This window comes from Triticum aestivum, chromosome 4D, assembly GCF_018294505.1.
Source record: "Triticum aestivum cultivar Chinese Spring chromosome 4D, IWGSC CS RefSeq v2.1, whole genome shotgun sequence".
NCBI lineage: Eukaryota > Viridiplantae > Streptophyta > Magnoliopsida > Poales > Poaceae > Triticum > Triticum aestivum.
Genome location: NC_057805.1, coordinates 195,149,792 through 195,173,618, shown reverse-complemented (window position 1 = coordinate 195,173,618; position 23,827 = coordinate 195,149,792).

The following is a 23,827-nucleotide window of genomic DNA, read 5'->3' as shown; positions in this document are numbered from 1 at the left end:
TAATGGCTTGCTTGCTTAAAGTGATTAGTGATATGCTCCAAAGCCCTCAACCACTTTCTCATATCCACATATGTCCCAAACCAAAAGTCAAACTCGGCCCCACCGATTTGATCTATCAGGTGCCACCGAGTTCACCTGACATAGCCACTGCCAGAAACCCTAATCAATTCGATCTCACCAATGGGATCCTGGTCTCTCCGAGATGGGCTTGCAAACTCTCTGGTTCCTATTGCAATAAGATCGGTCTTACCGAGATTTGTAATTGGTCTCACCGAGTTTGCTTGACCAACTCTCTGGTTAGCCCATTACCAAAATCGGTCTCATCGAGTTTGTGTAATCGGTCAAACCGAGATGAGGTTTTACCCTAACCCTAGCACATCAGTCCCACCGAGTTGATCATATCGGTCCCACCGAAATGCCTAACGGTCACATTATGAACTGAATCGGTCCGACCGAGCTTTCTGATTTGGTCCCACCGAGTTTGGTGAATTGTGTACAATGGTTAGATTTTGTGTGGAGGCTATATATACCCCTCCAACCACTCTTCATTCATGAGGAGAGCCATCAGAACATGCCTACACTTCCAGCATACATTTTCTGAGAGCGAACCACCTACTCATGTGTTGAGGTCAAGATATTCCATTTCAACCACATAAATCTTGATCTCTAGCCTTATGCAACTTGCTTTCCACTCAAATCATCTTTCCATCAAATCCAAATCTGTGAGAGAGAGTTGAGTGTTGCGGAGACTATCATTTGAAGCAGAAGAGCAAGGACTTCATCATCAACACACCATCTATTACCTTTTGGAGAGTGGTGTGTCCTAGATTGGTTAGGTGTCGCTTGGGAGCCTGCGTCAAGATTGTGGAGTTGAACCCAGTAGTTTGTACGGGCAAGGAGATCGCCTACTTCATGAAGATCTACCCTAGTGAAGCAAGTCCTTTGTGGGCGATGGCCATGGTGGGATAGACAAGGTTGCTTCTTCGTGGACCCTTCGTGGGTGGAGCCCTCCGTGGACTCGCGCAACCGTTACCCTTCGTGGGTTGAAGTCATGATACGTCTCCAATTTATCTATAATTTTTTATTGTTCCATGCTATTATATATATTCTGTTTTGGATGTTTAATGGGCTTATTTATACGCTTTTATGTTATTTTGGGGACTAACCTATTAACCGGAGGCCCAACCCAAATTGCTGTTTTTTTGCCTATTTCAGTGTTTTGCAGAAAAAGAATATCAAACGGAGTCCAAATGGAATGAAACCTTCGGGAACGTGATTTTTGGAACAAACGTGATCCAGAGGACTTGGCGTGGATGTCAAGCAACAGACGTGGAGGCCACGAGGTAGGTGGGGGGCGCGCCTAACCCCCCCAAGCGCACCTTCCACCCTCGTGGGCCCCTCGTGGCTCCACCGACCTACTTCTTCCTCCTATATATACCTACGTACCCCCAAACCATCAGAAGCGACCACGAAAACCAAATTCCACCGCCGCAACCTTCTGTACCCGTGAGATCCCATCTTGGGGCCTTTTTCGGCATCCTGCCGGAGGGGGCATTGATCACGGAGGGCTTCTACATCAACACCATAGCCTCTCCGATGATGTGTGAGTAGTTTACCTCAGACCTTCGGGTCCATAGTTATTAGCTAGATGGCTTCTTCTCTCTCTTTGGAAATCAATACAAAGTTCTCCTCGATTCTCTTGGAGATCTATTCGATGTAATCTTCTTTTGCGGTGTGTTTGTCAAGATCCGATGAATTGTGGGTTTATGATCAAGATTATCTGTGAACAATATTTGAATCTTCTCTGAATTCCTTTATGTATGATTGGTTATCTTTGCAAGTCTCTTTGAATTATCAGTTTGGTTTGGCTACTAGATTGATCTTTCTTGCAATGGGAGAAGTGCTTAGCTTTGGGTTCAATCTTGTGGTGTCCTTTCCAGTGACAACAGTGGCAGCAAGGCACATATTGTATTGTTGCCATCGAGGATAAAAAGATGGGGTTTATATCATATTGCATGAGTTTATCCCTCTACATCATGTCATCTTGCTTAAAGTGTTACTTTGTTCTTATGAACTTAATACTCTAGATGCATGCTGGATAGCGGTCGATGTGTGGAGTAATAGTAGTAGATGCAGAATCGTTTCGGTCTACTTGTCACGGACGTGATGCCTATATACATGATCATACCTAGATATTCTCATAACTATGCTCAATTCTATCAATTTCTCGACAGTAATTTGTTCACCCACCGTAATACCTATGCTATCTTGAGCGAAGGCACTAGTGAAACCTATAGCCCGCAGGTCTATTTTCCATCATATTAATCTCCCGTTATTTTCATTACTGTTTACTTGCTTTCTTTACTTTTACTCTTTATCATAAAAATACCAAAAATATTATCTTATCATCTCTATCAGATCTCACTCTGGTAAGTGACCGTGAAGGGATTGACAACCCCTTTATGGCGTTGGTTGCGAGGTTCTTATTTGTTTGTGTAGGTGCAAGGGACTTGAGCGTGACCTCCAACTGGATTGATACCTTGGTTCTCAAAAACTGAGGGAAATACTTACGCTACTTTACTGCATCACCCTTTCCTCTTGAAGGGAAAACCAACGCAGTGCTCAAGAGGTAGCAAGAAGGATTTCTGGTGCCATTGCTGGGGAGGTGTGCGCCAAGTCAAGTCAAGACATACCAACCCATCACAAACTCTTATCCCTCGCATTACATTATTTGCCATTTGCCTCTCGTTTTCCACTCCCCCACTTCACCCTTGCCGTTTTATTCGCCCTATCTTTTCCGTTCGCCTCCCTCTTTCACTTGCTCCTCGCATTTTCTGCCGTTATGTCTAAAATTGGGGAAATTATTGTCGGTATGGACAATAATAATAACATGGAAAATTCTGATGCTCCTGCTGAAGAACCCCCTATCTTACATACAAAAAAATTCCGAATCGGTAGTGGTAATATTATTGGAAAAGGGGTTATTCAAGATTTCTTTACTTGTGCCGGTGCTTTGCCTTCTATGGGTAGTTCTATTCTCCATAGAACTAGTATTCTTGCGGACGCTATCGCCATGCTTATAGCTGAACTTGAAAGGCAATTTATGCACATGCATCCTTGCATACAAAGGATTTTCCTAGAATTTTCTAATATTGAGCATTCTTCTGTAAAGCGCGCCGCTACTATCTTTTTGGCACATGAATTCAGATTTATAATAAAGGAGGCCAAAGAAATCTTTGCGCACTATAGTGTGGACGCTGGCCGTCCTCCCATAGAGGCAATCCTCTTTGATCAAGAGGAAATAATGCGTTTTCAATCTTTAGACTATGTTGCTTTTAATGAAAACCTTAGAAAAAAGGTTCCTACCAATGTTCTAGTTGATAGAATTTCCGAACTTAATAATGATTTTGCTATTCAAAATAATGAGCTAGGATATTCTCTCGAGTATAGGCTCACGAAGTTCTGCCAAAAGAATGCTTATAATGATGAATTGGTTGTGCAATATGAAGGGCCGAAGGAGGAACCTATACCTCCCAAAATTGATCTTGGGGACTTCTATCCCATTAAATTTAGCCCTTTTGATTACTTTTGCTCGCCTCAAATAAAACTTGCTGCTGAACGTAGAGAATATGAAATGAGTTTTCGTGATCTATCCTATTATTATGGCAATACATAGATCCATCCGTGTTTTTATGCCTACCTAGGGCCGTTAAACGATAGCGCTTGTGGGGAGGCAACCCAATTTTATTTTTAGTTTTTTCCTTTTTGCTTCTGTTTAGGAATAAATTTTTGATCTAGCCTCTGGTTAGGATATTCTTGGATGATAGTTATTTGATCTTGCTGAAAATTCCAGAAACTTTCTGTTCACGAAAACAATTGTTAAAAATCACCAGAACGTGATAAAATATTGATTCCAATTGCAGAAGATCATTAAACAAATTTTCTAGGTCGTCCTATTTTGGTAGAATTTTTGGAGTTCCAGAAGTTTGCGTTAGTTACAGATTACTACAGACTATTCTCTTTTTGACAGATTCTGTTTTTCGTAAGTTCTTTGCTTATTTCGATGAATCTATGGCTAGTAAAATAGTTTATAAACCATAGAGAAGTTGGAATACAGTAGGTTTAACACCAATATAAATAAATAATGAGTTCAATACAGTACCTTGAAGTGGTATTTTGTTTTCTTTCGCTAACGGGGCTCACGAGATTTTCTGTTAAGTTTTGTGTTGTGAAGTTTTCAAGTTTTGGGTAAAGATTTGATGGAGTATGGAACAAGGAGTGGCAAGAGCCTAAGCTTGGGGATGCCCAAGGCACCCCAAGGTAAATCCAAGGACACCAAAAAGACAAAGCTTGGGGATGCCCTGGAAGGCATCCCCTCTTTCGTACTCATCCATCGGTAAATTTACATGGAGCTATATTTTTATTCACCACATGATATGTGTTTTGCTTGGAGCGTCTTGTATGATTTGAGTCTTTGTTTGTTAGTTTGCCACAATCATCCTTGCTATACACACCTTTTGAGAGAGACACACATGATTCAGAATTTGTTAGAATACTCTATGTGCTTCACTTATATCTTTTGAGCTATATAGTTTTTGCTCTAGTGCTTCACTTATACCTTTTAGAGCACGGCGGTGGTTGTATTTTATAGAAATTATTGATCTCTCATGCCTCACTTATATTATTTTGAGAGTCTTAAACAGCATGGTTATTTGCTTTAATTGTGAAATTAATCTTCTATATTGAGTTCATTGAATGTTATGAGAAGTTAGATACTTGATAAGTGTTTTGAGATATAAATGTGGTAATATTAGAGTGTGCTAGTTGAGTAATTGTGAAATTGAAAAATACTTGTGTTAAATTTGGCAAGTCCCCTAGCATGCATGTATGGTAAAAGTTGTCTGACAATTTTGACACATAGGTGTTCTTTTATTGCTTTCCTTATGAGTGGCGGTCGGGGACGAGCGATGGTCTTTTCCTACCAATCTATCCCTCTAGGCAATTCGTAGTAGTACTTTGCTTCGAGGGATAATAAACTTTTGCAATAAGTATATGAGTTCTTCATGACTAATGTGAGTCCATGGATTATACGCACTCACAACCTTCCACAATTTTCTAGCCTCTACGGTACCGCGCATTGCCCTTTCTCACCTTGAGAGTTGGTGCAAACTTCGCCAGTGCATCCAAACCCCGTGATATGAAATGCTCTATCACACATAAACCTCCTTATATCTTCCTCAAAAAAGCCACCATACCTACCTATTATAGCATTTCCATAGCCATTCCGAGATATATTGCCATGCAACTTTCCACCATTCCATTTATTATGACACGCTCCATCATTGTCATATTGCTTTGCATGATCATGTAGTTGACATCGTATTTGTGGCAAAGCCACCATTCATAATTTTTTATACATGTCACTCTGGATTCACTGCATATCCCGATACACCGCCGGAGGCATTCACATAGAGTCATATTTTGTTCTAAGTATTGAGTTGTAATTCTTGAGTTGTAAGTAATAAAAGTGTGATGATCATCATTATTAGAGCATTGTCCCAAGTGAGGAAAGGATGATGGAGACTATGATTCCCCCACAAGTCGGGATGAGATTCCGGACTAAATAAAAAAAGAGGCCAAAGAAAAAAAAAGAAGGCCCAATAAAAGAAGGAAAAAAAAGAGAAAAAAATGAGAGAAAAAGAGAGAAGGGACAATGTTACTATCCTTTTTCCACACTTGTGCTTCAAAGTAGCACCATGATCTTCATGATAGAGAGTCGCCTATGTTGTCACTTTCATATACTAGTGGGAATTTTTCATTATAGAATTTGGCTTGTATATTCCAATGATGGGCTTCCTCAAAATGCCCTAGGTCTTCGTGAGCAAGCAAGTTGGATGCACACCCACTTAGTTTCTTTTGTTGAGCTTTCATATATTTATAGCTCTAGTGCATCTGTTGCATGGCAATCCTTACTCCTCTAATTGACATCAATTGATGGGCATCTCCATAGCCTATTGATTAGCCGCGTCAATGTGAGACTTTCTACCTTTTTGTCTTCTCTCATAACCCCCATCATTATACTTTACTCCACCCATAGTGCTATATCCATGGCTTGCGCTCATGTATTGTGTAAGAGTTGAAAAGGCTGAAGCGCGTTAAAAGTATGAACCAATTGCTCGTCTTGTCATCGGGGTTATGCATGATGAGAACGTTTGTGTGACAATATTGAAACTTAGCCTAACTATATGATTTTGTAGGGATAAGCTTTCTTTGGCTATGTTATTTTTATAAGACATAATTGCTTAGTTAGCAAGTTTGAAGTATTATTGTTTTTATGTCAACATTAAACTTTTATCTTAAATCTTTCGGATCTAAATATTCATGCCACAATAAAAAGATTTACATTGAGAATTATGCTAGGAAGCATTCCACATCAAAAATTCTGTTTTTATCATTTACCTACTCGAGGATGAGCAGGAATTAAGCTTGGGGATGCTTGATACGTCTCCAACGTATCTAGTCTCCATCAACGTGGATGTACGATAGCACCACCTACCGGAACCACGCCAAAAATCTCCGTGTCTCCAAAGTCGTTTGCACACTCCAATCCCATCCCTTTACATTCTTGCAAATTGCATACTTTGCTTTCCGCTGCTCATATACTCTTGTCATGCTTGCTTGAATGTATTGTGAATGTTTAAACTTGTGCTAAAAATCTACCATAACTTGAAGATAATAAAAACTGCAACTTTTCTTTGTTAAGAGTCTATTCACCCCCCTCTAGACACCTCTTCTCGATCCTTTCACCTATGAACTATGAGGAAGCGATGATGAGCCCATATTCCGCAAAATGGCCTGAGGCCATGAAATCTGAGATGGGATCCATGTATGAGAATAAAGTATGGACTTTGGTTGACTTGCCCGATGATCGGCAAGCCATAAAGAATAAATGGATCTTCAAGAAGAAGACTGACACTGATGGTAATGTTACTGTCTACAAAGCTCGACTTGTTGCAAAAGGTTTTCGACAAGTTCAAGGAGTTGACTATGATGAGACCTTCTCACCCGTAGCGATGCTTAAGTCTGTCCGAATCATGTTAGCAATTACCACATTTTATGATTATGAAATTTGGCAAATGGACGTCAAAACTGCATTCCTTAATGGATTTCTTAAAGAAGAGTTGTATATGATGCAACCAGAAGGTTTTGTCGATCCTAAAGGTGCTAACAAAGTGTGCAAGCTCCAGCGATCCATTTATTGACTGGTGCAAGCATCTCGGAGTTGGAATATACGCTTTGATGAAGTAATCAAAGCATATTGTTTTATACAGACTTTTGGAGAAACCTATATTTACAAGGAAGTGAGTGGGAGCTCTGTAGCATTTCTAATATTATATGTGGATGACATATTGTTGATTGGAAATGATATATAATTTCTCGATGGCATAAAAGGATACTTGAATAAGAGTTTTTCAATGAAAGACCTTGGTGAAGCTGCTTATATATTGGGCATCAAGATCTTTAGAGATAGATCAAGCCGCTTAAGTGGACTTTCACAAGGCACATACCTTGATAAAGTTTTGAAGAAGTTCAAAATGGATCAGTCAAAGAAAGGGTTCTTGCCTGTGTTACAAGGTGTGAAGTTGAGTCAGACTCAATGCCCGACCACTTCAGAAGATAGAGAGAAAACGAAAGTCATTCCCTATGGCTAAACCATAGGTTGTATCATGTATGCAATGTTGTGTACCAGACCTGATGCGTGCCTTGTTGTAAGTCTAGCAGGGAGGTACCATAGTAATCCAAGAGTGGATCACTGGACAGCTGTCAAGAACATCCTGAAGTACCTGAAAAGAACTAAGGATATGTTTCTCGTTTATGGAGGTGACAAAGAGCTCATCGTAAATGGTTACGTTGATGCTAGCTTTGACACTGATCCGGATGACTCTAATTCACAAACCGGATACGTATTTATATTGAATGGTGGAGCTGTCAGTAGGTGCAGTTCCAAGAAAAGCGTCGTGGCGGGATCTAAGTGTGAAGCGGAGTATATAGCTGCTTCAGAAGAAGCAAATGAAGGACTCTTGATGGAGGAGTTCATATCCGATATAGGTGTAATACCTAGTGCATCGGGTCCAATGAAAATCTTTTGTGACAATACTGGAGAAATTGCCTTGGCGAAGGAATCCAGATTTCATGAGAGAACCAAACACATCAAGAGACACTTCAACTCTATCCGTGATCAAGTCAAGGAGGGAGACATAGAGATTTGCAAAATACATACGGATCTGAGTGTTGCAGCCCCGTTGACTAAGCCTCTTCTATGAGCAAAACATGATCAGCACCAAGACTCCATGGGTGTGTAATGCCCATGATGCGGCTATATCTCCCACGTGTCGAGGCACAACTTGGAGGCATAACCGCATGGTGGTTTTGTCGCAAGAAGGGTCATCTTCACACAATCCCATGTAATGAACAAGAATGGGATAAAGAGTTGGCTTACAGTCGCCACTTCACACAATACATAAATTAAACATACATCATTCATGGTACAATCAAGGTCCGACTACGGAACCAAAATGAAAGAAGACAACCCCAAATGCTAGATCCTCGATCGTCCCAACTGGGCTCCACTACTGATCATCAGTAAACGAAACATAGTAACGACCAAGTTCTTCATCGAGCTCCCACTTGAGCTCAGTTGCGTCATCTGCACTGGTATCATCGGCACCTGCAACTGTTTGGAAGTATCTGTGAGCCCTGAGGACTCAGCAATCTCACACCCGCGAGATCAAGACTATTTAAGCTAATGGGTAGGGAAGGGTAGTGAGGTGGAGCTGCAGCAAGCACTAAGCATATATGGTGGCTAACATAAGCAAATGAGAGCGAGAAGAGAAGCAACGCAACGGTCGAGAAGCTAGAAGTGATCAAGAAGTGATCCTGAAACTACTTACGTTCAAACATAATCCAAGAACCGTGTTCACTTCCCGGACTCCGCCGAAAAGACACCATCACGGCTACACACGCGGTTGATGCATTTTAATTAAGTCAAGTGTCAAGTTCTCTATAACCGGATATTAACAAATTCCCATCTGCCACATAACCGCGGGCATGGCTCTCGAAAGTTTATACCCTGCAGTGGTTTCCCACATTAGCCCATCACAAGCTCTCACGGTCAATGAAGGATATTCCTTCTCCCAGGAAGACCCGATCAGACTCGGAATCCCGGTTACAAGACATTTTGACAAAGGTAAAACAAGTCCAGCAAGACCACCCGAATGTGCCGACAAATCCCGATAGGAGCTGCACATATCTCGTTCTTAGGGCACACCGGATGAGCAGTCCGTACAACTAAAACCAGGCCTCAAGTTTCCCCGAGGTGGCGCTGCAAAGGGCTCTAGTTTGGACCAACACTTGGAGGAGCACTGGCCCGGGGGGTTAAAGTAAAGATGACCCTTGAGTCTGCAGAACCCAAGGGAAAAAGGCTTAGGTGGCAAATGTTAAAACCAAGGTTGGGCCTTGCTGTAGGAGTTTTATTCAAAGCGAACTGTCAAGGGGTCCTATAAATCACCCAACCGCGTAAGGAACGCAAAAATCAAGGAATATAACACCGGTATGACGGAAACTAGGGCGGCAAGAGTGGAACAAAACACCAGGCATAAGGCCGAGCCTTCCACCCTTTACCAAGTCTATAGATGCATTAATTAAAATAAGAGATAATGTGATATGCCAACATAATTATGTTCCAACATGGAGCAATCTTCAACTTCACCTACAACTAACAACGCTATAAGAGGGGCTGAGCAAAAGCGGTAACATAGCCAAACAACGGTTTGCTAGGAAAGGTGGGTTAGAGGCTTGACATGGCAATATGGGAGGCACGATAAAAAAGTGGTAGGTAGCGCGGCATAGCAATAGAGCGAACAACTAGCAAGCAAAGATAGAAATGATTTCGAGGGTATGGTCATCTTGCCTGAGATCCCGCTAGGAAGAAGAACGAGTCCATGAAGAAGACAAACAGACGTAGTCGAACGAATCCTCACAACTCCGGAACGAAACCGAAGCTAACGAGAGAAGCAACCCGGAAAGAAACAAACAACATAGTAAACAACCACCACATACACATGGCATGATGCACAAACAAGTATGATGCATGTCCGGTTTAATGAGGCATGGCATGGCAAAGTGCACAAACAATACTACAAATTAAGTGGAGCTCAATATGTAACAAGTTGCATATTGACGAAACACCACATCAATTATTTAGTTCTCTCTCGTTTATGTACCCAACAATATTAAATGTTGTAAACATGGCAAGAGGTGAAGCATAGTAAGACTATCTACCTAGGCAAGTTTAAATGAGGCCGGAACAACAAACAACAATTCCGAAAAATCCCCATTTGCATATTTTGGTTATGGTACTGTTCTGCCCTAAACCATATTTTAGAGTTGTTAAACATGCAAAATAAGTGCACCATGTTAAACTAGGCATTTTTCCACCCCATTTACATATAAAGTTTATTAAATTTGGAGCTACAGTTATTTAGTTATGGAATAAATCATTTTAACTTGGCATTTAGCAAAATTAAATCAAACAGCAAGTTTAAACATTTTAACATGGATGAAAGCAGCATATTATGAAACTCGATGAAATTCTGAGCATTTTTCATATATAATGTTTTTACAAATGATGCATGGTTATTAAGTTATTATATGCATGATAAAGAGGGTTTTTCTGCAAAACAGTAAATCTTTGGATAATTGATTAAATCCGTCCAGAGGAAAAAACACTATAGGGGCCGAAACTGGCTGGCCCAAAGTGCACAGGGGAGGGCTGGGGCTGCTCACCCATGGGCCAAGCCCAGCTGGAGAGGAGGAGGCCCAAGCGGCGCAGATCTGGGCCTCCGGCGTGCTTGTGGCCCACGCGGGCACGTGCGCCAGTGGCCTGGGTCACGCAAGCGCTCTCCTTGCTCGCCCGAAGCAGAGAGGCAGGGACGAAGCAGGGGAGCTCGGGAACGGCAGCGGAGGAGGCATGGGTTCGGCGCGGCGCCGGGCGGGAACCGGCCGGAACGGGCGGATCCGGCGGCTGGGCGGCGGAGTGAAGGAGGTCCGATGGAGGAGGCGATGGTGGCGTCCTTATGGTGCTGGTTCGGTGGCGTCGGTGTTCCTGTGAAGCAGAGAGAGAGAGAGAGAGACAGATGAGGTGAGCTGCGGGAAGAAGAGCGATGACGAAGGAGAATGTAAGAGGAGGGTAGGGAGGAGAAGGAAGCAAGGGCAGTGCGGGGCACTCATCTTCTCGTCGGGGACTCGCCGGAGCGGCGAGGCAAGGTCGGGGCCGGCAGGGAGGCAGCGCCGTGGAGCTGCTAGTGGCGGAGGAGCTCGGGCATGATCTCCTGATTGGGGAAGACGACGGGAAGGCAGCAGAGGAGGTCGAGCTCAGGCGTGGATGTGTGAGGGGACGAGAGGCCTCGGGCGCGAGCTCTTGTTCGATCCAACCGAGAGGAGGACGAGCAGGTACGAGGTGCGTGAGGGGAAGCTTTGGTGGCTGGGTTCGCCGGCGGCTTGAGGAAGAAGTATAGGAGGGGCCCGGCTTGCTCCGGTCTGGTGGCTGCGCTGGTTGGGTGGACGACGGGATCCAGGGGAGGCACTAGTTGGTTGGGCCTGGAAACTGAGGAGGAGCGGGGGCGGCTGTGGTTGGTGGTTTTGGATCGGGAGGGGGATCCCAAGGAGGAAGAGACAGTGGGCTGGCGGCGGCGGAGGGGTTCAGAGGATGGGACAGCTCTCCTCAATTTTAGGGTTGGTCCATATATATCTCCTGGGGATTAGATTAGGGGTTATTTGGGCCCCCGATTTAAATCGGACGGTGAAGAAAAATAAGCTAGGAGAGTACAACAAAGAAAACGGTGATGTTATATAGATGTTTGGTGATGATCCGGACCCAATGGTGATGACTGAGCGGGTCGGGTTCGGGTTAGTTTCGGACACGCACGCGAGGGGTCTATGCACTGTGGAGAAAGATTAAGCGGCCAGACGAGAGGGACTCGAAAAACCCGGTTGGTCTCGGAACGGTCAACGAAGGCAAGGGATTTGATGAGCTCAGAAAAGAAAGAGAAGAGAGCGGTCCGGTTGATCAGAGAGAAGGTCAACCGAGAAACGGAAGAAGCGGCAACTACGAGCGGATGCAAGTTTTATGAAAACATGAGAATGCAATGCTCATGATGACATGATGAATGCAACAAGCAAATAAAACACACGGCAACAATGAAAAACAAGGAAGGCATCTGGAGCGTCGGTCCTGGGGCGTTACAACACTCCACCACTACAAGAGGATCTCATCCCGAGATCTAGGGATGGCACCGGAGAGAAATGGAAGAGGAATAGGTAAAACAAAGTTGCTTCTTGACAAACGAGTGAAACCACGAACCTTGAGAGGTTGAACAAATTGAAAGAAAAAATACAATGGAGATGAACAAGATTGCAAACATTCCGTTAGACAAGAGGAACAAGTAAAATTATGAGAACCTTGTAGGCTGAAAGACAAGAAGCAAGAGCTCAACGAAACAAAAGAATATGATCACACCGGTATAACGACATTGCCAAGGAATAAGAATGACGTAATTTTGACAGCACTCCGGTTGAACATGGAATGAATAGAACAATAACTTGACGAGATGGGAAGATACTTGACGAGAGCAACAACACAATGCTTTCCAGAACAAAAGAACGAATGGAATGAAAAGAACGGAGAAGACAATAACATCTTCTACCTCAAATGAATTTGATGTAGCATCCTTAAAAAGAAGGATAGAACGGAGTTGTTGAAGAATCAACAACGAAAAGAACAAGCTTGTGGAGGGCTTATGGAAAAAACTTCTCAACACTTGAGGAGAAATCCTGCCACAAACGGAAACAATTGCTTGCTTTAGATCGACGAGAAGATGAAAAACTTCTTCCCCCGTGAGGATAGAAGAAAACTTGGATCATAGATAAGCAGCACAATAGCAACATTACTTAGGAAAGGCTTTAGGTGCATTCTATACCAACATAACCTCTAACAAAGAAATTGATTGGTTGAAACGAAGTCCTGAACGAATTGAAAATGATGGATTTAAGATATCACATTCCTGACAAGTTGCGAATCATGAAACACGAAGGGAAATTGTCAAGAATGACATAACACCACCTCAAAAGATAAGGAAGAAAGAATTGCACTTTGGAATGCAGGAAGAAGAATATTTGAGCTCTTCCAACAAGAATCTTGAGAACACTTCGAGAATGAATTAAATCCTTGATGAACCACCATGAAGAAACTCCATGAAGAACTCCAGTAATAAAAGGATGATAGAAAGAAAGAGAAGTTGAAAACACAAGGTGAAGCCTTGCAGTGATAAGATGAAGCTTCAGGACAATATAATGAGAAAACTTTGAACACCGGAAAAGAAAAGATGAAGCATCTCGAACCGAGAATGTGATATGATGAACAAACTCCGGAAAGAAGAGATGAACAACTTAGAACTAAGAAATTGATACCATTACGAACTCCGGAAGAAGGAATTAATCACTTGGATGAAACAAGAACAAGAATTATGTCATGCTTACCCTTCACCAATTTAGATTGATGACAAGCAACGGATTTGGCATACTACTTATTCTCGTATAAAGGATTAAGAGAGATATAGTGTAAATTTGAGAAAAGTCTTCAACGATCCGCCGGTAGGATTTGGAAAGAACGAATGAATTGATATGATAACAACGGAAGAGAAATCTTGAACGAACCACCGTAAGAATTGAAAATGAAAGTAGCAAAGGCACAATTCAACGGAAAGAATTAGAAAATGAATGAAGATACTTGACACAATTTAGATACACGAGAACGAAGAGATCATGAACTGATTAGAGGATATTTGAGTGATGCACCGGTATGATTTGGAGAACGAGAGCTGAAAGCTTGAATGTATAATTCTGAGATGATGGGCTCCGGAGAATCATACTGAAAAGACTTCTGAAATGCTCTGGGTGGGTGAAAAGAATTCTCACAATCGAAAACAATTATGAGAGGATGGCATCAAGCTATAACCATGAATCTTGAAGAGAATGGAGCAAGATTTAAGAGAAACTCTTCTTCGGTCTTCAAATGTTGAGAATGACGATGAGAAACACCACCATGAATTGTTGAGATACTCCAGGATGAAAATTAGAAAGGTTGAACCAACAATGAAAAGAATTTGGAAGATCTTGGAGAAAGACATTTGACTGATGATAATTCATTCTTACGTCAAACATTGAAAAGAATTTTTTAGAAGCTCCGGGAAAATTAGAAGAGTCAGGTAAGATCCTGGGAAAAGACATGTGGGTTAGGGCCCACTCAAAATAACCGCCGTTGAACGAATGCTTGAAAAGAGAGATTGCACCGGTTGAATTAAATGGCTTGAATGTGATAGCATCCTCAAAAGAACTTGAGTGAATTGAGAATGGAAACTTGAATCTTCTGGGATATCTTCAACACTCCGGAACAAATGAATAGCAAGAGGTGAATGATTAATCGGTGCACCAGAATGGGAAAGCATTGTGAAAAGAGGAAAAGGGATAAGATCAACACCGAAATCTTGAATTAAATCCACTGGAGAAGAAAATTAGAATGGAACAATGATAAAGTTGAAGCTTCCTTAGCATCTTCATGAGAAATCACCGGATAAAAACATTAAAGGAAAAGAATGAAGAAACTTCACTCAATAAAATGGATACTTGGTTAAGAAATCTGAGTCCTTGAAGAAAAGGGTGGGAGGGTGGGAAAACAAAAGCAACTTGGGTCAGATGAAACGAACACCGTTGAGAAAAAACTTAGAATTGATCTTGCGAATGTTAGAATGATCGGATTTACTTGGAGAGCAGCACACTGGTTGGAAAGGATTGAAAAGACAACCTTGATGAACAAGAAGGATTAGCATCCACATAGAAATATGAGAACACCGCTTAGAACAAGGTATGGAAATCAACACCTGATAATGAAGCAACTCGAATACCACGAAACAAAACAAAACAAAACAAAGGATTTGGCTTGCGGAATAAGCCAGAAACAAACATATGATAGAGATTTCGCCCAAAGTGTTCGTGATGAGGCCCCACGGGCACGATGTACATCGGACGTCATGAATGAAAAACAAGACGTCCCCGAATCGGCATAGCCAAGGATTCTTTAAGACGCCTCGCGACCACTGTAAATCGACCGTGAAAAGCGAACCACTAGACGTTGGACCCCAATCTCAAATCATACATCCGTCGAAAAGATATTCTAGGAGCTACTTGAATTCCCACCTATAAAACTCCCGAAACTTTCTGGTTATGCAATCTGGTGTTGGGGATACAGGGGACGCAATATATCTCACCCAAACTAACAATACCTAGATCCAGCTGTATCCATCCGTCAACACATAACCAAGAAAAACACCGGAAATCGTGTACCTCAACCTTCGAAAAGCATCCGTTATATGAGTTATGGAAATATTCCCGAACTCCCGCCCCAGTACTGGGTGGCGTCGAGGTGATCTCACCAACAACTGCAAAAAAGAGATTTTTGATGTCGGCGAAACTCAGGTATTCCAGAACTGCAACGATAAAATTGTGATGACAACACCTCGGAGCTCAACTCCCCGGGACACTGCCACAACCCCTAAATGTCAGGAGGCACCAAGAACAATGTTCTCATCACAAGAATATCGGAATGATCCCAAGATACCCGCGTGATCCTAAAAAAATTTAGTGAATTTGAGGAGAGAAAAGTCAAAACATCTACGTCAGGAGGCCTCACCAGAGCGACGAAGGGACTGAGGAGTAAAAAGAATCCTACTCTCCGATATATATAATCGTAAGACTCAAAACATTTTTGTTCTAGACTCAACAACGTCAGCGATTCGATCAAGCAGGGGGCTCCTAAGTCGGGGATGGCTCTGATTACCAACTTGTAACGCCCACGATGCAGCTATATCTCCCACGTGTCGAGGCACGACTTGGAGGCATAACCGCATGGTGGTTTTGTCGCAAGAAGGGTCATCTTCACACAATCCCATGTAATGAACAAGAATGGGATAAAGAGTTGGCTTACAGTCGCCACTTCACACAATACATAAATTAAACATACATCATTCAGAGTACAATCAAGGTCCGACTACGGAACCAAAATGAAAGAAGACAACCCCAAATGCTAGATCCCCGATCGTCCCAACTGGGCTCCACTACTGATCATCAAGAAACAAAACATAGTAATGACCAAGTTCTTCATCGAGCTCCCACTTGAGCTCGGTTGCGTCATCTGCACTGGTATCATCGGCACCTGCAACTGTTTGGAAGTATCTGGGAGCCACGAGGACTCAGCAATCTCACACCCGCGAGATCAAGACTATTTAAGCTAATGCGTAGGGAAGGGTAGTGAGGTGGAGCTGCAGCAAGCACTAAGCATATATGGTGGCTAACATACGCAAATGAGAGCGAGAAGAGAAGCAACGCAACGGTCGAGAAGCTAGAAGTGATCCTGAAACTACATACGTTCAAACATAATCCAAGAACCGTGCTCACTTCCCGGACTCCGCCGAAAAGAGACCATCACGGCTACACACGCGGTTGATGCATTTTAATTAAGTCAAGTGTCAAGTTCTCTACAACCGGATATTAACAAATTCCCATCTGCCACATAACCGCGGGCACGGCTCTCAAAAGTTTATACCCTGCAGGGGTGTCCCAACTTAGCCCATCACAAGCTCTCACGGTCAACGAAGGATATTCCTTCTCTCAGGAAGACCCGATCAGACTCGGAATCCCGGTTACAAGACATTTCGACAATGGTAAAACAAGTCCAGCAAGAGCACCCGAATGTGCCGACAAATCCCGATAGGAGCTGCACATATCTCGTTCTCAGGGCACACCGGATGAGCAGTCCGTACAACTAAAACCAGGCCTCAAGTTTCCCCAAGGTGGCGCTGCAAAGGGCTCTAGTTTGGACTAACACTTGGAGGAGCACTGGCCCGGGGGGGGGGGGTTAAAATAAAGATGACCCTTGAGTCTGCAGAACCCAAGGGAAAAAGGCTTAGGTGGCAAATGTTAAAACCAAGGTTGGGCCTTGCTGGAGGAGTTTTATTCAAAGCGAACTGTTAAGGGGGTCCCATAAATCACCCAACCGCGTAAGGAACGCAAAAATCAAGGAATATAACACTGGTATGACGGAAACTAGGGCAGTAAGAGTGGAACAAAACACCAGGCATAAGTTCGAGCCTTCCACCCTTTACCAAGTATATAGATGCATTAATTAAAATAAGAGATATTGTGATATCCCAACATAATTATTTTCCAAGATGGAGCAATCTTCAACTTCACCTGCAACTAACAACGCTATAAGAGCGGCTGAGCAAAAGCGGTAACATAGCCAAACAATGGTTTGCTAGGAAAGGTGTGTTAGAGGCTTGACATGGCAATATGGGAGGCATGATAAACAAGTGGTAGGTAGCGCGGCATAGCAATAGAGCGAACAACTAGCAAGCAAAGATAGAAATGATTTCGAGGGTATGGTCATCTTGCCCGAGATCCCGCTAGGAAGAAGAACGAGTCCATGAAGAAGACAAACGGACGTAGTCGAACGAATCCTCACAACTCCGGAACGAAACCGAAGCTAACGAGAGAAGCAAGCCGGAAAGAAACAAACAACATAGTAAACAACCACCACATACACATGGCATGATGCATAAACAAGTATGATGCATGTCCGGTTTAATGAGGCATGGCATGGCAAAGTGCACAAACAATACTACAAATTAAGTGGAGCTCAATATGTAACAAGTTGCATATTGACGAAACACCACATCAATTATTTAGTTCTCTCTCGTTTATGTATCCAACAATATTAAATGTTATTAAACATGGAAAGAGGTGAAGCATAGTAAGACTATCTATCTAGGCAAGTTTAAATGAGGCCGGAACAACAAACAACAATTCCGGAAAATCCCCATTTGCATATTTTGGTTATGGTACTATTCTGCCCTAAACCATATTTTAGAGTTGTTAAACATGCAAAATAAGTGCACCATGTTAAACTAGGCATTTTTCCACCCCATTTACATATAAAGTTTATTAATTTGGAGCTACAGTTATTTAGTTATGGAATAAATCATTTTAACTTGGCATTTAGCAAAATTAAAGCAAACAGCAAGTTTAAACATTTTAACATGGATGAAAGCAGCATATTATGAAACTCGATGAAATTCTGAGCATTTTTCATATATAATGTTTTTACAAATGATGCATGGTTATTAAGTTATTATATGCATGACAAAGAGGGTTTTTCTGCAAAACAGTAAATCATGGGATAATTGATTAAATCCGTCCAGAGGAAAAAACACTATAGGGGCCGAAACTGGCTGGCCCAAAGTGCACAAGGGAGGGCTGGGGCTGCTCACCCATGGGCCAAGCCCAGCTGGAGAGGAGGAGGCCCAAGCGGCGCAGATCTGGGCCTCGGGCGTGCTTGTGGCCCACGCGGGCACGTGCGCCAGCGGCCTGGGTCACGCAAGTGCTCTCCTTGCTCGCCCGAAGCAGAGAGGCAGGGGACGAAGCAGGGGAGCTCAGGAACGGCAGCGGAGGAGGCATTGGTTCGGCGCGGCGCCGGGCGGGAACCGGCAGGAACGGGCGGATCCGGCGGCTGGGCGGCGAAGTGAAGGAGGTCCGATGGAGGAGGCGATGGTGGCGTCCTCATGGTACTGGTTCGGTGGCGTCGGTGTTCCTGTGAAGCAGAGAGAGAGACAGACGAGGTGAGCCGCGGGAAGAAGAGCGATGATGAAGGAGATGGAAAGAGGAGGGCAGGGAGGAGAAGGAAGCAAGGGCAGTGCGGGGCACTCATCTTCTCGTCCGGGACTCGCCGGAGCGGCGAGGCAAGGTCGAGGCCGGCAGGGAGGCGGCGCCGCGGAGCTGCTAGTGGCGGAGGAGTTCGGGCATGAGCTCCTGCTTGGGGAAGACGACGGGAAGGCAGCAGAGGAGGTCGAGCTCAGGCGTGGATGTGCGAGGGGACGGGAGGCCTCGGGCGCGAGCTCCTGTTCGATCCAACCGAGAGGAGGACGACCAGGGACGAGGTGCGTGAGGGGAAGATTAGGTGGCTGGGTTCGCCGGTGGCTTGTGGAAGAAGTAGAGGAGGAGCCCGGCTTGCTCCGGTCTGGTGGCTGCGCTGGTTGGGTGGACGACGGGATCCAGGGGAGGCATTGGTTGGTTGGGCGTGGAAACTGAGGAGGAGCGGGGGCGGCTGTGGTTGGTGGTTTTGGATCGGGAGGGGGATCCCAAGGAGGAAGAGACAGTGGGCTGGCGGCGGCGGAGGGGTTCGGAGGATGGGACATCTCTCCTCAATTTTAGGGTTGGTCAATATATATCTCCTGGGGATTAGATTAGGGGTTATTTGGGCCCCCCGATTTAAATCGGACGGTCAAGAAAAATAAGATAGGAGAGTCCAACAAAGAAAACGGTGATGTTTAATAGATGTTTGGTGATGATCCGGAACCAATGGTGATGACTGAGCGGGTCGGGTTCGGGTTAGTTTCGAACGCGCACGCGAGGGGTCTATGCACTGTGGAGAAAGATTAAGCGGCCAGCCGAGAGGGACTCGAAAAACCCGGTTGGTCTTGGAACGGTCAACGAAGGCAAGGGATTTGATGAGCTCAGAAAAGAGAGAGAAGAGAGCGGTCCGGTTGATCAGAGAGAAGGTCAACCGAGAAACGGAAGAAGCGGCAACTACGAGCGGATGCAAGTTTTATGAAAACATGAGAATGCAATGCTCATGATGACATGATGAATGCAACAAGCAAATAAAACACACGGCAACAACGAAAAACAAGGAAGGCATCTGGAGCGTCGGTCTTGGGGCGTTACAGGGTGTTAGAATCATTACAATGTAATCTAGATTATTGACTCTAGTGCAGGTGGGTGACTGAAGGAAATATGCCCTAGAGGCAATAATAAAGTTGTTATTTATATTTCCTTATATCATGATAAATGATTATTATTCATGCTAGAATTGTATTAACTGGAAACTTGATACATGTGTGGATACATAGACAAAACACAGTGTCCCTAGTATTCCTCTGCTAGACTAGCTCGTTAATCAAAGATGGTTAAGTTTCCTAACCATACACTAGTAGAAAAAGGGTCAAATGTGAGACACATTTGTGCCGGTTTGCATTTGAGCCGGCACTAATGTGTCCATTAGTTCCGGTTCAAACGGCTAGGCGGGAGGAGATCTTTAGTACCGGTTCAGTGCGAACCTTTAGTACCGGTTCATGCCACGAACCGGTACTAAAGAGGCTGGGGCCCGACCAGCCCCTTTAGTACCGGTTCGTGGCATGAACCGGTAGTAAAGAGGTTGTGGCAGGCTGTTTTTTGGTCCCACCTCGCTCCCCTAGCAAGATTTTTACCACCTTAAATATGTTACTTCTCAAACTATCACAAGCACTTGGTCTTCATTGAACTCTGTGTGTAGAATTTGTGGTCGCAATATGAGTCTTCACCGGTTTCTAAACCGTTGAGGACTCATGTTGACAATTCAGATTCTACACAAAAAGATCATTGATAATCAATGTATTTTTGATGTATATTTTTACATGTTTACGCCCTCACTCTCTCCACTCACTCGGCCTCCCCCTCAATCCCCCCGTGCCGGTCCTCCCCCGCCAGCCACCCCTCACTCTCTGCTGACATGTTTACGCCCTCACTCTCTCCACTCACTCGGCAAAAACTAGACGCACTTCGTGTACAAACTGGACAATCTCTTTCGGAGTATCAGGGTTTCGGACGAGAACTCATCTGTTACACGATTACTTCATTTTTTTAAACTTATTTGAACTCCAGACTTTTTTCGCGTTCCGTATGCACCATGCAAAGCGACGTCATCAATTTTCAAAACTTTCTGACGTCATTTTCTATTTTTCAGTCATTTACCGATTTGTCTAGAGAGCTAAATGACCGTGAAAATGAAAATCACTACAAAATGAACTCCGAAAATGTTGAAACTTGGCATGGTATCATCATTTCACCCACATAGCATGTGAAAAAGTGTAGAGAGGGTTACGGCAAAAACTGGACGCACTTCGTGTACAAACTGGACAATCTCTTTCAGAGTATCAGGGTTTCGGACGAGAACTCATCTGTTACACGGTTACTTCATTTTTTTAAACTTATTTGAACTCCAAACTTTTTTCGCATTCGGTATGCACCATTCAAAGCGACGTCATCAATTTTCAACACTTTCTGACGTCCTTTGCTATTTTTCAGTCATTTACCGATTCAAAACTATATAAAAATCTAGTTAGAAACAAATACAAGAAAATAAATAAAGCAGAAAAGAAAAAACTATATAAAAAAACTACTCAGAAATAAATAGAAGAAAATAAATAAAGAAGAAAATAAAAAACTATATAAAAAAATTACTCAGAAATAAATAGAAGAAAATAAATAATGCAGAAAAGAAAAAACTATATAAAAAATTGTTGGGGCGCTGCCCAGTGGGCCTGCCAGACCTCGGGTGTGCAAATTCAGGCCCAGAAGGCCCAGCAGCTCCCAAGCTTGTTGACTCAGACTATGAGCGCCAAATCAGGAAGGCACATCGAGCACGAGTACAGAAGGAGTCGAGCTCGAGCTCGAGCTAAGCAGCTGGCAAAAAATGCGGGAAAACCGTTCCCCAGCTGGGAGAACAGGCGACGCAATCGATCCCCCCACTTGTTGTGCCAACAACGCATAAGAGTACCGACGCCCTATATATATGTGGGAAACCGTTAACGTTCCCCAGCTGGGCAATCTGGTAATAACCGAGGAGCATATAATGCATGCTGAAATGCTCCGTATGACAGTTGGACAATTCCTCAAGATCGAGCCCATGTCTCCGCTTTGAGAGGAGGAAATAAAACAGAAATATGTCTGCGGCGAACATTTGGTCAAGCCCGAGGAGGTCAAGAACCTCCCAACGAGAATGTATGAATTGCATCAATGTACATGGATATTTGCAAGACCCACAATCTACAGTCCCTCATGGTGAAAGTCAAGGAAGAGGATTACTTCCATAAGCTAGCTCTGTCTATTGAGTATACAGAACTGTTTCAGTTATTCAATTATGACGCACTCGACAAATCTATCGTCAGTTGCTATTGTCTGTAAGTGATTTCTTTCTGTAATTTAAGTCTCAAGCTAGCTGTAGTGCTCTCATTGATCATTGCCTGTAATTATCCTCACTATATTCTTTTCTGTGGTATTATGCAGGATGAAGATGTCCGAAATGAGAAAAGCTGGACGCCATGGCATTGGGTTCATTGACCCAAATACCATTAATGAAGAGACATGGTCATATGAACATTATAAACAAGAAGTAGAGAATAACATGCTAGAGTTCTTGAAGCGCCTCAATACCAATGCAGATATACTACTTCCTTACAACTTCCAGTGAGTCCACACTGTCTTGTACTAAAAATTTAGTTTTTTTACTAGCTAGATACCACTGGATCTTGGTAGACATTAAAGTGCGCATGCAGGTTCCACTGGATCTTGGTAGACATTAAAGTTAAAGAAGGAAAAGTTGAAGTACTGGACTCACTGCTTAAAGAAGCTAAGAGTACTCAATCGTGAAGGGGATAGTCAACAGGTAATTTCAATCTCATTATATATATGTCCTGATATCAACTAATTAATAACTCCTTTATTCATTTTCTTTGTCGGCGGGCCGGCAGGGCTTGGCAAAAGTTCATCGAAGACGTTCCAGGCCCGTTCAGACATAAACTGTATTATTGGTATCGACCCACAGTAATTAATTAAGTAGTATTATAGCTAGCTATAGGTTTCAATAACATTAATTAGCAGGCTTGATTAATTATTATCTGATTGAACTCTATTCTCGTACAGGCCATGAAGCAGGAGTCGGGGAATGATTTATGTGCATACTACGTTTGCGAGAACATTCGCATGATGACGTCCGAAAGGAGCACATCTGATAGACAGATATGGGTACATTTGCCAGAACACACTATACACAATTTTTACATCATTATCGATATCTAGTCACGCAACTAATACATGCATATTGATCTCCTTCTTAACAGTTCAATGAGGTGCGGCAGAAGCTCCTACCAATGGATCGCGTACGAGCAATTGCAGAGGAAATAGCGGGATTTTGGCTCGACCGAGTCATAGATCCTAGAGGAGAATTCCATTACCCGCTACCGCACTAATGCCTCCATGTAGGACAAATTGTATATATATACGTACATGCATGTGTATGTGTGAATATGGTGGTGCGAGACATTCGATGATATGTATATATATATGATCGGTTCTACGAGAAATTCTATTTATATATATATATATATATATATATATATGCATAACGTGTACAATATGTAGTATCGTAAAATACCAGCAAACGAAAAAGAATTAATTGGAAAACACAAAATTAAAGGAAAAACAAAAAATAGAACCAAAACCCCCCAAACATTTTGTACCGGTTGGTGTTACCAACCGGTACCAATGGTCTACCCGCACCCGGGCCTGGCTTGTGCCACGTGGTGGCACTTCAGCGTCGGTTCGTGACGAACCGATATTAAAGGCACTACTAGGAACATGGCTATAGATAATATGGACACTAATGGCGCACCACACATGTGGTGCGCCACTACTATATACTAATGGCACACCATGTGTTGGTACGCCATTAGTGTCCAAATAGTAATGGCGCACCACATCCACGGTGCGCCACTACTAACAATTTTTTTAAATTTTTTTTCAAACTAGTAATGGCGCACCAGGGGATAGTGCGCCATTACTA